Source organism: Phascolarctos cinereus, unplaced genomic scaffold (genome assembly GCF_003287225.1).
Source record: "Phascolarctos cinereus isolate Bilbo 61053 unplaced genomic scaffold, phaCin_HiC Scaffold_7;HRSCAF=346, whole genome shotgun sequence".
Classification (NCBI taxonomy): domain Eukaryota; kingdom Metazoa; phylum Chordata; class Mammalia; order Diprotodontia; family Phascolarctidae; genus Phascolarctos; species Phascolarctos cinereus.
Window position 1 is genome coordinate 77289275 of NW_027556180.1, and position 14310 is coordinate 77303584.

At 36.1% G+C, this 14310-nt stretch overlaps 1 protein-coding gene across 3 annotated transcripts in view; it reads right to left on the reverse strand.

Moving 5' to 3' along the window:
- The window catches only part of UNC80 (unc-80 subunit of NALCN channel complex), a 222492-nt gene that overhangs the window by 188796 nt on the left and 19386 nt on the right, over positions 1-14310 (reverse strand). The gene's annotated exons all lie outside the window — the stretch shown is intronic.

Consider the following 14310-nt stretch of genomic DNA (forward strand, 5'->3'; position numbering starts at 1 on the left):
AAGGAACTTTATGATGCAGTAAAGGAGACTCTTGCAGTATAAAGAACTTTTATAAAGCAATGTATCCTTCTTTATAACTTGTTTATTACTCTATTTTATCTATTTTATAAATTCAGATTTTCACATATAAATTTTCTTATTAGGGGCCGCACATGTACACAGAGAAAGTAAAGCCAAACCATGTATGATTAATAAAACTTTTTGTACAATTTTCTGATGAAAGAGTCAAATTGAATTGACAAGAAAAGAGGAGAAAAGAAGAAATTCAGTTTTCTAAATGTAAAAGGAAATTTAATGATTAAATATTTGCCTGTCATCAGGTCCCCACTTAGTAGAATTCACAAAGCCTGACTGTAGGATTACAAAATGCTCACTCTGGGACCAACAGACTAGCTTCCTGAAAACAAGAAGGAAATTGATGCAAGTCCTGAATCATGAGAATTAGCCATGACCCCATGAGGTGTTTTTTAATGAACCAGAAATTAAAACCTATGCTTTTAATAATTAAAAATGAAACTTCTTATTAATTTAAGGGACTTGCACCATAGTTAAATGAGTGTGGAGTTCAGGGAATAGCCATGTTTGGTTCACTCAAGGTTGAGATGAAAGAAATGCTATGATTGGATTAGATTGGTAGGAGTAAACAGCTTCTGTTGCCAAGACATACACATTCCTCAGTTATTAAAGTTCTCTTCTGTTGTTTTCTGTGATTAATAAATGGCTTCCATCACTGCAGAGACATTAACTGTCCTTTAGAAAAGTCTGTAGGTTTTGTCAGCTCCATGGCAACAAGCTAATGAAGCTTAGTGGAAAGATTCCATAGTTCATTTTCTCTAAAGGGCTGCTGACTCATTTCTAATTCAACACTGGGGTGTGTGTGTGTGTGTGTGTGTGTGTGTGTGTGTGTGTGTGTGTGCGTATTTGAAGGCCAGAACACAGAAAACACCCTTCACAGAGACCTCGCTGCTGACTATGCCCTTTGCAGGGAAGCAATCAAGAGAAATACAAACTTAATTGTGTTAAAAATAAAAAGCAAATTGCATACACACACACACACACACACACACACACACATACATACATATACATATATACATATATACATATATATATACATATATATATACATATATATATACATATATATATATATATATATAGAGAGAGAGAGAGAGAGAGAGAGAGATGCATACAGATAAACATATAGATAGATAAATTCTATTTCAGGTTTCTCAATCCTTGGTTGAGAGGGCTTTCTATGTAAAAATTGGAAGCTTTTAAATTTTGTGGCTTTGAAAATTTTGCCATGAAATTCAATTCAATTTAATTTAACAGTGATTTGGTTTGCTATATGCCAGTGACCATACTAGACACTAGAGCTAGAAAGACAAAAATGAAATAGTTCCTGTATTTAGTAATAATAATAGCTAACATTTGTACAGTGCTTACCATGTGCCAGTCACTGTGCTAAGTGCTTTATAATTATTTTCTCATTTGATTCTCACAGCCCTGGGAGATAGGTGATACTATTATCCCCATTTTTCAAATTAGGAAACTGAAGCAGAGGTTAAATGACTTACCCAGTGTCACTAAGCTAGTTAGTGTTTGAGGCTGGATTTGAACTTAGTTCTTCCTCATTCCTGGCCTGGCACTCTATCCACTGTTCCAGCAGGTGCAGATAACAGATATACAGTAAGTGAATATAAAATATATTCCAAGTAAATTGAAAATAATTTCAAGGGATAGAATAAGAAAACACTAACTGGCAAAATAAGTAAAAGCTTCTCACAGGAGGACACTTAAGCTGTTTTGGGGGTAGCTAGGAGCTTCAGGAAGTAGAGGTGAGGATGGAGAGCTCCCCAAGAATGGGGGATGCAAAGGCATGAATGTGGAACATAGAATAATTTGGGAGGGAAAGAGCAAATAGGCTAGATTAGTTGGAAGGTAGAGTGCATGATATGAAGTAGAAAAATGAGTATGAAAAAATAAGCTGCAGAATTGTGAAGTGTTCTAAATGCCAAATAGAAGAATTTGCATTTTTTTTTCTATAGCGTTGGTGAACCACTAAAGCTTCTTAAGTAGAAGAATGACATGGTCAGAACTGAGTATTAAGAACAGCAATCTGATAAACGTGTGGATAGGACAGAAAGAGGGGCAGATTGTATACAGAGAGATCATGTAGGAGGCTACTACCATAGTCCAGGGGAGAGATTAGGGAGGTCCTGAACCAAAGTGGTGACTATGTCAATGGAGAGAAATTAGCTATAAACAACATGTGAAGAAAGATGATATCTGCATCCAGAAAAAGAAATATTAAATAGATGTATAAAATAATTTTATATATATATATTTGTGTCTAATGGTCTACGGTGGGGTGGGGGGAGAGGGAAGGAAAAAGGGGGGAGAAAAAAAGAAATCTACACAATAACTTTGTTATATATTTAAAAGGAATAGCAAGTTGTACATAACAGATTTGCAATGTCGCGTGCAATCATCTTTTTTATTACACTATGTTATGGAAATGCTTACATTATTCCATAAATAAATATTTTTTAAAAAGAGAGATGTTACGAAGGTAGAATTGGAAAGACTTGGCAAGTGAATGGCTATGGGGAGGATGGTGAGGGAAGCAGAGAGGACAACTCAGAGGTTGAAACTTTGGTAGCTGGAAATCTACTGGTGTCTTTGACAGATGTATAGAAGTTAAGGAGGTACAAGGTAAAGGAACAAAGAAAAGATAATGAGGATTGTTATGGATGTGAGATGCCTATGGGACATCCAAATAGGTATGTCCAGCAGGCAGTTGATGTAGGACAGGACCTTAGGAGAGTGACAAGGACTGGATTTGTGGATCTGGGAGTCAACTGTATAGAGATGAAAATTGATCCTGTGCAAATTGATAAGATCACCAACAGAAAAAGGAGAGAATAAGATGAGATAAATTACTTTGATTTTTTAATTAATTAATTTATTTTTAGTTTTCAACATTCACTTTCACAAGATTTTGAGTTCCAAATTTTCTACCCATCTCTCCCCTCCCCTACCCCAACATGGTGTGCATTCTGAATACTCCTTCCCCCAATCTGCCCTCCCTTCTATCATTCCCCTCACCTTCTCTTATCCTCTTCCCCTTCTATTTTCCTGTAGGGCAGGATAGATTGCTATGCCCCATTGCCTGTATCTTATTTCCCAGTTGCATATAAAAACAATTTTTAACATTTGTTTTGAAAACTTTGGGTTCCAAATTCTCTCCCTTCCTCTCTCCCTACCCACCCTCATTGAGAAGGTAAGCAACCTGGTATAGGTTATACATGTGTAGTCATGCAAGACACTTCCATAATAGTCATATTATGAAAAATTAACTATATTTCCCTTTATCCTATCCTGCCCCCCCATTTATTCTATTCTCTCTTTTGATCCTGTCCCTCCTCAAAAGTGTGTATTGAGTGTGTATGTTATTCTCTCCTTAAGCCAAATCTGATGAGAATAAGATTCACTCATTCCTTCTAACCTCCCCCTACTTCCCCTCCACTGTAAAAGCTTTTTCTAGCCTCTTTTATGTGAGATAATTCACCACATTCTACCTCTTCCTTTCTCCTTCTCCCAGTACATTCCTGTCTCACCACTTAATTTTTTTAGATATCATCACTTCATATTCAAATCACCCTGTGCCCTCTGTCTACATATATATACACACACACACACACACAAATATATATATATATACACACACATACATACATATATACATACACTCATATACATACACACACACACACACACACACACACACACACACACATACATATATATATTTTTATATATTCCCTCCCAGTACCCTAATAATGAGAAAGGTCTCATGAGTTACAAATATCATCTTTCCATGTAGGAATTTTCCATGTAGGAATGTAAACAGTCCAACTTTAATAAGTCCCTTATGATTTCTCTTTCCTGTTTACCTTTTTATGCTTCTCTTGAGTTTTGTATTTGAAAGTCAATTTTTGTTTGTTTAGTTCTGGCTTCTCAAGAATACATTAAATTCCTCTACATCATTGAATATCAATTTTTTTCCCCCATTGATTACACTCAGTTTTGCTGGGTAGGTGATTCTTGGTTTTAATCTTAATTCCTTTGACCTCCAGAATATTGTATTCCAACCCCTCTGAACCCTTAATGTAGAAGTTGCCAAATCTTGTGTTACCCTGATTGTATTTCCACAATACTTGAATTATTTCTCTCTGGCTGCTTGCAATATTTTCTGCTTGACCTGGGAACTCTGGAATTTGGCTATAATATTCCTGGGAGTTTTCTTTTTTGGGATCTCTTTCAGGAGGTGATTGGTATATTCTTTCAATTTCTATTTTACCCTCTGGTTCTAGAATATCAGAGCAGTTTTCCTTAATAATTTCTTGAAAGATGATGTTTAGGCTCTTTTTTCTGATTATGGCTTTCAGGTAGTCCAATAACTTTTAAGTTATCTCTCATGGATCTATTTTCTAGGTCAGTTGTTTTTCCAATGAGATATTTCACATTGTCTTCTATTTTTTCATTCTTTTGATTTTGTTTTATAATTTCTTGATTTCTTATAGAGTCATTAGCTTCCATTTGCTCCATTTTAACTTTTAAGGAATTATTTTCCTCAATGAGCTTTTGGACCTTCCTTTTCCATTTGGCCAATTCTACTTTTTAAGGCATTCTTCTTCTTATTGGATTTTGGACCACTTTTGCCATTTGGGTTAGTCTATTTTTTAAGGTATTATTTTCTTCAGCATTTTTTTTTGGGGGGGTCTCCTTTAGCAAGCTGTTGACTTATTTTTCATGATTTTCTTGCATCACTCTCATTTCTCTTCCCAATTTTTCTTCTACTTTTCAAAATCCTTTTTGAGCTCTTCCATTGTGTGGGACCAATTCATATTTTTCTTGGAGGCTTTGGATGTAGGAGCTTTGACTTTGTTTTCTTCTTCTATTTGTATGTTTTGATCTTCTTTGTCAACAAAGTAAGATTCTATAGCCTGAGTTTTTAAAAGCTGTTTGCTCATGTTCCCAGCTAATTACTTGACTTTTAAACTCTTTGTTAAGGTAGGGCTCTGCTTCCAGTGTGGAGGGTGTACTGTCCAAGCTTCAGGAGTTTTGTGCAGTTGTTTTCAAAGATACTTCTAGGGACCTGTAAATTTTCAATTCTTCCAAGGTGGCATGATCAAAGGTGAGGTGTTTACACCTTTCCTGGCCTGTGCTCTGGTCTATGAGTGACCACAAGCACTCTTTTCTGTCTTTGAACTGTGAGGAGGATTCTCTCTGCAGCACCACCACAAGCTCTTCCACACCAGTGTTCCTTCTTTCCCCAGGACTGCCACCCAGGACTGTGACCCAGATCTACATAGGTGCAAAGCACCTACAAAGAGATCCCTGCAATCCCCCTCTGATCAGCCACTTGATCCCCCTACCATCTGTGGGCCAAGAGCTCCAGAAGCAGCTGCCACCCCAGGGCTGCATCAGGACTGAGGCCAGATGGAACTCCTCTCTCACTGAGGTCCAACAGACCTTTCCTATTGATCTTCTAAGTTGTCTTTGGCATTTGTGGGTTGAGAAGTCTGGAAATCTCTATAGCTGCTAGTGATTCAGTCCCCTGAGGCCTGCTCCAGGTTTGCTGAGGCCTCGTCATTGCTTGTGCAGCCCACGCTGAACTGCATTCCTCTCTTAACCCTGCAATAGACCTTTCCCATCAACCATCCAGGTTGCCTTTGGCTGGAAATTTGTTTCACTCTGTCTTTTGTGAATTCTGTTGCTCTAGAATTTGTTCAGAGCCATTTTTTTACATGGATTTGGAGGGGTTTGGGGGAGAGCTGCCATCTTGGCTCCACCCTCAGTTTCTTTGATTTTTAAGATTAGAAGCAGAAATAGATTTTTAAAAACAGAGTACTTATTCTTTCTAACAACAAACTGTGGAAGAGTGCAAAAATCCTCATTACTACTATTACTTCAATGATTATTATTATTATTATTTCTATTACTAGTGATTTAATAAACTATTACACAATACTATTGCATGTAAAATGATGGTACTATCTTTGCTCCCAGCACAGGACAAAGAAGACAGGGTCTAATTCAACAGTGCAAATTAGATGGCATGCCATTTTGCTTTATTTTGAATATAAAAGTAAAGTCAGAAATTATTCTTAGGTCTAGATTTATGGAGGGAACTCCTCATGAGAAATCTCATTCTATCAAAGCCAATCAGCAACTACCCTATAACATATAGGTTTAGAAATTACATATTAGTGTTAATTTTTTTGATATACATATTATATTCTTATCAATGATATAAGACTGAATGGAGAAAATAGTCACTAGGCTTGTTGATGACATTGAGTTCTGAGAAATTGCTAAGACCTTGGGAAACAGGAATAGAATTCAAAATGACCTTGTTAATTATAGAAACTCTTCACAAAAATAGGATGAAATTCCATAGGGTGAAATTCAAGTGAACACAGTCAGAGTCATGGAATTATGTTGGGGTAAAATGAATAGAGACTGCCTAAGCAAAAACAAAAACAAAACTCCTTTGAAATAGGCTCAGGAGTATTGGTAAACCTTAAGCTAAGTGAGTTAGTAGTATATCACTCAATCATTCAACATTTAGTAGAAGTGGAGCCAAGATGGTGGAGGGAATTGAACATTTCTGCTGAGCTCTCCCAACTCAATCCTCTGAACAACTTCTAAAAAATGCCTCAAATCAAATTCTGTGCAGGATAACCAAATAAAAAATCACAGTATCTCACTTTTCCAGCCTAGGACAGCTGAAGAGGATTAAAAGGTCTGCTTATGAACCTTGGGGTAGGTGCAGCCTGGGAGCAGGGGAGGAGGAATCAGGACAGGTTGTGGGGTCCAGAGACAGTAGCAGTACCCTCTGTGGCTGACAGGAGCCACAATAGTGGTGGCACCAAGAGTGGTAAGAAGATTAAACTTCTGTTCACCACTGGTGTCAGGATTGGGAGCCATTTGGCAACTGTTTCTCCCATTACTCAGTTCAAGGTAACAGTTCCAAAGCAGAAAGGAGTGGTTATGATTTGTAGTTAGGAGGGAGCTGAAGCCCTAGCTCAGTAAAGACCAGAATACAGACCAGGAGGATAATGACTAGAATTGTCCTTAGAACACATGACCTTGGAAGCACCAAAAATCTACATGCCTCTAGACCTAGCCACAGAAGGTCAGGTTAGCCATCTCCACCCCCTCCCTGATGTGAGCAGAGTTCAACTCTAACATAAAATCCAAAGTCAAGAAACAAGCTGGAAAAATGAGCAAATGGGATGATTAAAAGGGTTTGAAGTTATAATTTCTGGGTAACTTAATCATTTTATTAATAATGCCAGCACTTTAATATAAGGATGGTCATTTGGCCATCTCTCTCTTAGACCAAAGACAATCATGGCAGGGTTAGGGGGTCATGGTTTATATGCCCTTTTAGAAGGGGAATATTCTTGAGGAGGACAATCAATTCTTATTAGTTAACAATTAATGAGAGAATGAATATTACATCATTGTGCTGGATCTGCACTTTGATTACGTCATTTTCTTCTTAAGTTACCCCCAAGCCTTGGCAATCTATTCAAAGAATTTATCCCCACCCAAACCTGAGTGGAACACAATGGCTGCCCCACCTGGGTGGAGTCTGGATAGAGGAGAAGATTAGCTCAACCTTCAGAGATTGAGATCTTGAAATGAGGATAAAACAAAAATCCCCCCCAAATCATTGGTTATTAATAATCATTTCTCTCAAAACAACAAAAAAGGAACCTAATCATAAAAAGCTTCTATGGACATAGGGAAGCTCAAGATAAAAACTCAAAAGAATTCAGACATTGAAAATATCTACAAGAAAAATGTAAATTGGACACAAGCTCAACAGGAATTCCTGCAAGCACTAAAGGGACTTTTTAAAAAAAAGCAAAAAATTATTGATCAGAGAAATGCAAATCAAAACGACTCTGAGATACCACATCACAACTATCAGATTGGCTAACATGAGAAAACAGGAAAATGATAAATGTTGGAGAAGACATGGGACAATTGGAACACTAATACGTTGTTGGTGGACTTGTGAACTGATCCAACCATTTTGCAGAATAATTTGGAACTATGTCCAAAGGGCTATAAAAAATATGCATATCCTTTCACTCAACGATAGTACTTCTAGGGCTGTATCCCAAAGAGAACGTAAAAATGGGAAAAGGACCCTCATGTACAAAAATATTTATAGCAGCTCCTTCTATAGCGGCAAAGAATTGGAAGTTGAGGGGATGCCTATCAATTGGGGAATGGCTGAACAAGTTGTGGTATATGAATGTGATGGAATACTACTGTGTTATAAGAAATGATCAGAAAAACCTGGAAAGACTGGTATGGACTGAAGCTGAGCGAAGTGAACAGAACCAGGAGAACATTGTACACAGTAACAGCCATATTGTGTGATGACTGACTTTGATAGACATTTCTTCTCAGCAATGCAAGGATCTAAGATATCTCCAAAAGACTCATGATGGAAAATGCTATCGACATCCAGGGAAAGAACTACAGAGTCTGAATGCAGATTGAAGCATACTATTTGCTGTTTTTTCCCTTCTGTTTTGTTTTGTTTCTTCTTTCTCATGGTTCGTCCTATTGATTCTAATTCTTCTTTACAAAATGACTAAAGTGAAAATATGTTTAATAGGAATGTATATGTAGAACCTGTATTAGATTGCACACCATCTTGGGGAGGGAGTAGAAGAAAATTTGAAACTAAAAAGATTATAGAAGTGAATGTTGAAAAGTAAAAATAAAAAAATTAATTTAATAAAAAAGCAAAAAAAATTTAAGAATGAAATAAGGATGGTAGAGGAATAATTGGGGAAAATAATTGAGAGCAATGCAAAAAAAAATTATGAAAGGAGAATTAACAGGTTGGTAAAAGGGGTACAAACTCTCACTGAAAAAAATAACTCCTTAAAATTAGAGTTAATCAAGTGGAAGTTAATGACTCCATGATACATCAAGAAACAATTAAGCACAGTCAAAAGTCTAAAAAATAAGAAGAAAATATAAATTATTTCATTGGAAAAACAACTCACTTGGAAAATAGATCCAAGAGAGATCACTTAAGAATTATTGGACTACCTGAAATCCAGGATCAATGAAAGAGCCTTACTTATAACATTTCAAGAAATTACCAAGGAAAACTGCCCTGATATCTTAGATCCAGAAGCTAAAATAGAAATCAAAAGGATCCATGAATTACCTCCTCAAAGAGATCCCAAAATGAAAACTTCCAGGAATATTACATAAATATCATGTTATATAAATTCCAGAGCTCCAGGTCAAGAAAAAATATATAGCAAGCAAATAGAGAAGTTATTCAAGTACCCATCAAGCCATAGCCAGGATCATACATTTAGCATTTACCTCTATAAGAAAGTGGGGGACTTGAAATATAATATTCCAGAAGGCAAAGGAGCTAAGATTATAACCAAGAATAAACTATCCAGAAAAACTGAGTATAATCCTTTAAGGGAAAAAAAGGGAAATTTAGTGCAATAGAGGACTTTCAGGAATAACTGATAAAAAAAACAGAGCTAAATAGAAAATTTGACATTCAAACACAAAACTTCAGAAAAGTATAAAAAGGTAAACATAAGTGAGAAATCATTAGGGACTTCAGAAGGTTAAACAGTTTACATTACTATGTGGGGAGATAATACATGAAATTCCCAAGAACTTTAATATTATTAATGCAGTTAGGAATCTACATAGACAGAAGACATGGGTGTGAGTCAATTACATTGGTATTATCTCAAAAAAAGAATGGAAGGGAGAGAAAGAGAACACACAGGGGAAAAAGGGGAAGAGAGAGGAAGAATGGGGAAATTATCTCACATAAAAGAGGCATATAAGGAAGAGTTTTTACAGTGGCAGGCAAAGTGGGAATAGGGAGCAGGCAATGCTTGAATCTCACTCTCATCTAAATTGGTTCAAAAAGAGAATAATATATAAACACTCATGTACTTCAGCATAGAAATTCATCCTACCCTAAAAAAGGAAGTGGGAGGGGAAGGGACTAAGAGAAACGACGTGTTAAGAGAGAGGATAAATCAAGGGAGGCCATGACCAAAAGCTAAACAGAATTCTGAGGCAAGAACAGGATGAAAAAAAATTAAACTAGAAGAGAATGGACAGAAATACAAGTTAGCAATCATAACTGTGAAGGTAAATGAGATAGACTCACCCATAAAATGAAGCAGTTAGCAGAATGTATTAATAACCAGAATGCAACAATGCACTATTTACAAGAGACCCACTTGAAACAGGAAGATACATGAAGAGTTAAAATAAGAAGGTGGAGCAGGATCTATTATACTTAAGCTGAAGTAAAAAAAAAGGCAGAGGTAGAAATCAGGTTCACAAAGTAAAAGAAATAATAGGTCTAATTAGAAGAGATAATCAGGACAAATACATTTTATCAAAAGGTGCTATAGATAATGAAGTAATATTAATTAATCCTACTTCTTGAAGGAAAAGTTAAATGATTTATAAGAGTCACACAGCTAGGAAGTATTATGTGTCTGAGGACGGATTTGAACTCAGGTCCTCCTGACTCCAGGGCCGGCGCTTTATCTACTGTGCCACCTAGCTGCCCCACAAATATGGTTTTATACCTAAGCCAGAGAGAGCAAAAATAGAGAAATAATACTATAGGCCAATCTCCCTAATGAATAGTAATGAAAAAATTTTAAATAAGATAATAGGAAGGAGATTATCGTAATCTATCACAAAGATCATACCTTATGACCAGGTGGGATTTATACCAGAAATGCATGGTTGGTTCAATATTAGGAAAACTATTAATGTAATCATATGTTTTGTTGTTGTATATGTTCTGATATGATGCAGAAAAAATTTTTGACAAAATTTAATAGCCATTCCTATTAAAACATTAGAAAGCATAAGAATAAATGGAGCTTTTCTTAAAATGATAAGTAGCATTGCTCTAAAACCAAGAGCAAACATTATCTGCATTGGGGATAAATTAGGAGCATTTCCAACAAGATTAGGGTCAAAGCAGGAATGCCCATTATCACCACTACTTTTCAATATTGTACTAGAATTGCTAGCCATAGCAATAAGAGAAGAAAAAGAAATTGGAGGAATTTCTCATAGGCAATGAGAAAACAAAACTCTCACTTTTTGTAGATGATATGATGGCATACTTACAGAAACTTAGAGTCAGCTAAAAGGCTATTCAAAATAACTAACAATTTTAACAAAGTTGCAAGATATAGAATAAACCCACACAAATCATCAGCATTTCTATATGTTACCAATAAAACCCAGCAGCAAGAGATAGAAAGAGAGATTACATGTAAAATAACTGCAGACAATATAAAATACTTGGGAGACTACCTGCTAAACAAACCCAGGAACTACATGAACACAATTATAAAACACTTTTCACGTGAACAGAGACAAATGTAAACAATATTAATTGCTTATGGGTAGGCCAATCCAGTACAATAAAAATAACAACACTACCTAAATTAATTTACTTATTCAATACCATACCAATCAGACTATCAAAGAATTAATTTGTAGAGCTGAAAAGAAAATAATAAAATTCATCTGGAAAAACAAAAAGTCAAGAAGAAACAATGGGGAAGATATCAAGGTTCTTGAGATAACACAAATTAGGATTGGTTGAAGAAACTGGAAAATGTTTCAACTGAAGAGAAGATGGGGGGAGAAGAGACCTAATAGTTTGCCTTCAAGTATCTGAAGGACTATCAAGTGGAAAAGGGAATGCTTTATTTTGTGTAGCTTCAAAGGGAAGAAACAGCAAGAACAGGTGGATGGTGTGAGAAAAAGAATGTAGATCTGATGTTAGAAAAAAACTTCCTAATAATCTGGTCTATCTAAAAAAAAGGAATGGACATGGCCTTGGGAGACAGTGGGTTCTCCCCTCACTGGAGGTCCTCAAGCAAGAGCTGAATGACAATTTACAGGGTATACTACAGCAGAGATTCTTGTTCAGGTAATTTGAATGAGGTGGCCCCAATAGGTCTTTTCTAGTTCCTGGATTCGATTAACTATGCCTGGGATTCTGTGATCACATTGGGCAAATTGTGCAATGCTTTCAATGATTCCAAATTGCTCCCTGCTGGATGACCTATCTGTTTAACAGGCAGCTAGCCTGTTGTTATCCCCTGTTGTATCCACTGTTGTTGGCACAGTGGATAGAGTGCAGAGCCTGGTGTCAGAAAGACCTGAGTTCTAATTTTGATGCAGACACAACCTCTGCTTGCTTCAATTCCCTTATCTATAAAATGGGTGCTAATAATAGCAAATGTTGTAAGGATCAAATGAGATATTATTTGCAAAGCATTTAGCACATAGTAAATGATAGATAAAGGTTCATTATTATTTTTATTATTATTTTGTCATGCAGGCATTTGTACACCAGCAATCATCAAAACCTCACAGGTGCTTAATAAATGCTTATTCCCCTCCCGTCAACAGCCTTCTTCTCTTGGTGATTCTATATGGCTGCATGGAAGACCATCATCTCGAAAAAATACAAATTTTCTGAGTAACCCAAAGCCAATGGAAGGACACATTGTGATAAACTTCAGTTTTGTCCAAAATGGCTGAAGGGGGAGAAGTAGCAAGAGGAATGTCCTGATGATGTATTACAAGAAAAGCAGATGAAGTAGACATGGAACATGACCAAAGGTTAACCAAAGCTTAACATACAGACAGCCCAAGTACTACTTTCATATTCATGAAACAGAAGAAGAACCAAAGGAAGGGTTCTGGCTCATTGGTTAGCTCCTCTATTAAGTATTTATGTTAAGATATGGATTGCCCAGGCTGTGAGAGTGTGATTTGTTGGTCATTATGGAACTGGGAATAGAAACAGTCTCTGCCCTCAGGGAATTTATAGTCTAATAGGGAGAAAAGATATGTACCTAAATAATTAAAATAAAAGTGCATTTGGCAGATCAAACAGGTACAGCTAGTTAGGTGGGGCAGTGGACAGAGTGCCAGACCTGGAGTCAGGAAGACCTGAGTTGCAATCTGGCCTCAGATACTTATTAGCTGTGTGACCCTGGACAAGTCACTTAACCTTTGTTTACCTCAGTTTCCTCATCTATAAAACAGATAATAAGAGGACCTACTTTTTAGGATTTCTGCGAGGATCAAATGAGATGATATTTGTGCTTAGCACAATACTTGGCACATAGTAAGTGCTATGTAAATGTTGGCTAATTATTGTTATTATTATTATTTTGTCATGGAGGCATTTGTACACCAGCATTCATCAAACATATATTAATCTATTTCTATGAGCCAGTCACTGGGGATAAAAAGAAAAGCAAAAATAGTCCCTGTCCTCAAGAAAGGCATCCTAATGGTAGAGAAAACATGTAAACCACTATGTACCTACAAGATATGGACGAGGTAGATGAATCATACAATAATTTTGAAAGGAAGGCTCTAGTCATCCTTGCACTGCAGACATGCTAATGTCTGCTAAATGATTTTAATTATTATACACATATTACTGGAATGGTGTTTGTCCTTCATTCTTGAAGAGGACCGATAGAATTATGAAGATGATGTCTTGACTACAGAGTGAATGTGAATTGGATTTTAGTGAGGTAGAGCTGCACAGGGCAAATTTATTGACTATTAGGAGTCCTTTGCCCATTGTTAGTTTGAAATATAGCACAAGCAGATTCTTTGAGGTGCAATGGTATACCTCTGACCTCCTCTATTCAGTCATCATGTTCTAATCTGTATTACCATTTATCTACATGCCTTTTCTCATAAAAGACTGTAAATTATTTGAGAGTAGGACTGTGCCATTTTTCATCTTTGTTTTTCCAATACTAGTACATAGAAGGTGATTAATATCAGGTGAATTAAATTCAAACATAAAATGATACTAATTCCAGAATCTGCTGATTCAGGCAGGTGCTTGATAAATGTTCACTGAAAAAAAATGAATGTATTAGCTAAGCAAATTAGTTTCATAAACAATATTATAAAGAAAATATTTAAATTCTATAAAAGAACAGTCTCAAGGAGTTTTAAAAGTACTTATGTATGCATAATTGGTATAATAAAGTCATTTTTAGCTATTGCACTAGGCAAAATTTTTTAAAGTCTCATAGGAAGTCTTTTTATTTAACTGAAAATAATAAAACTGTATTTCTTTAAGAATATTCTCCAAGTGGAACTTTTCACTAAATCAGATAGTTCTCCCAATTCACCCAAATAAAT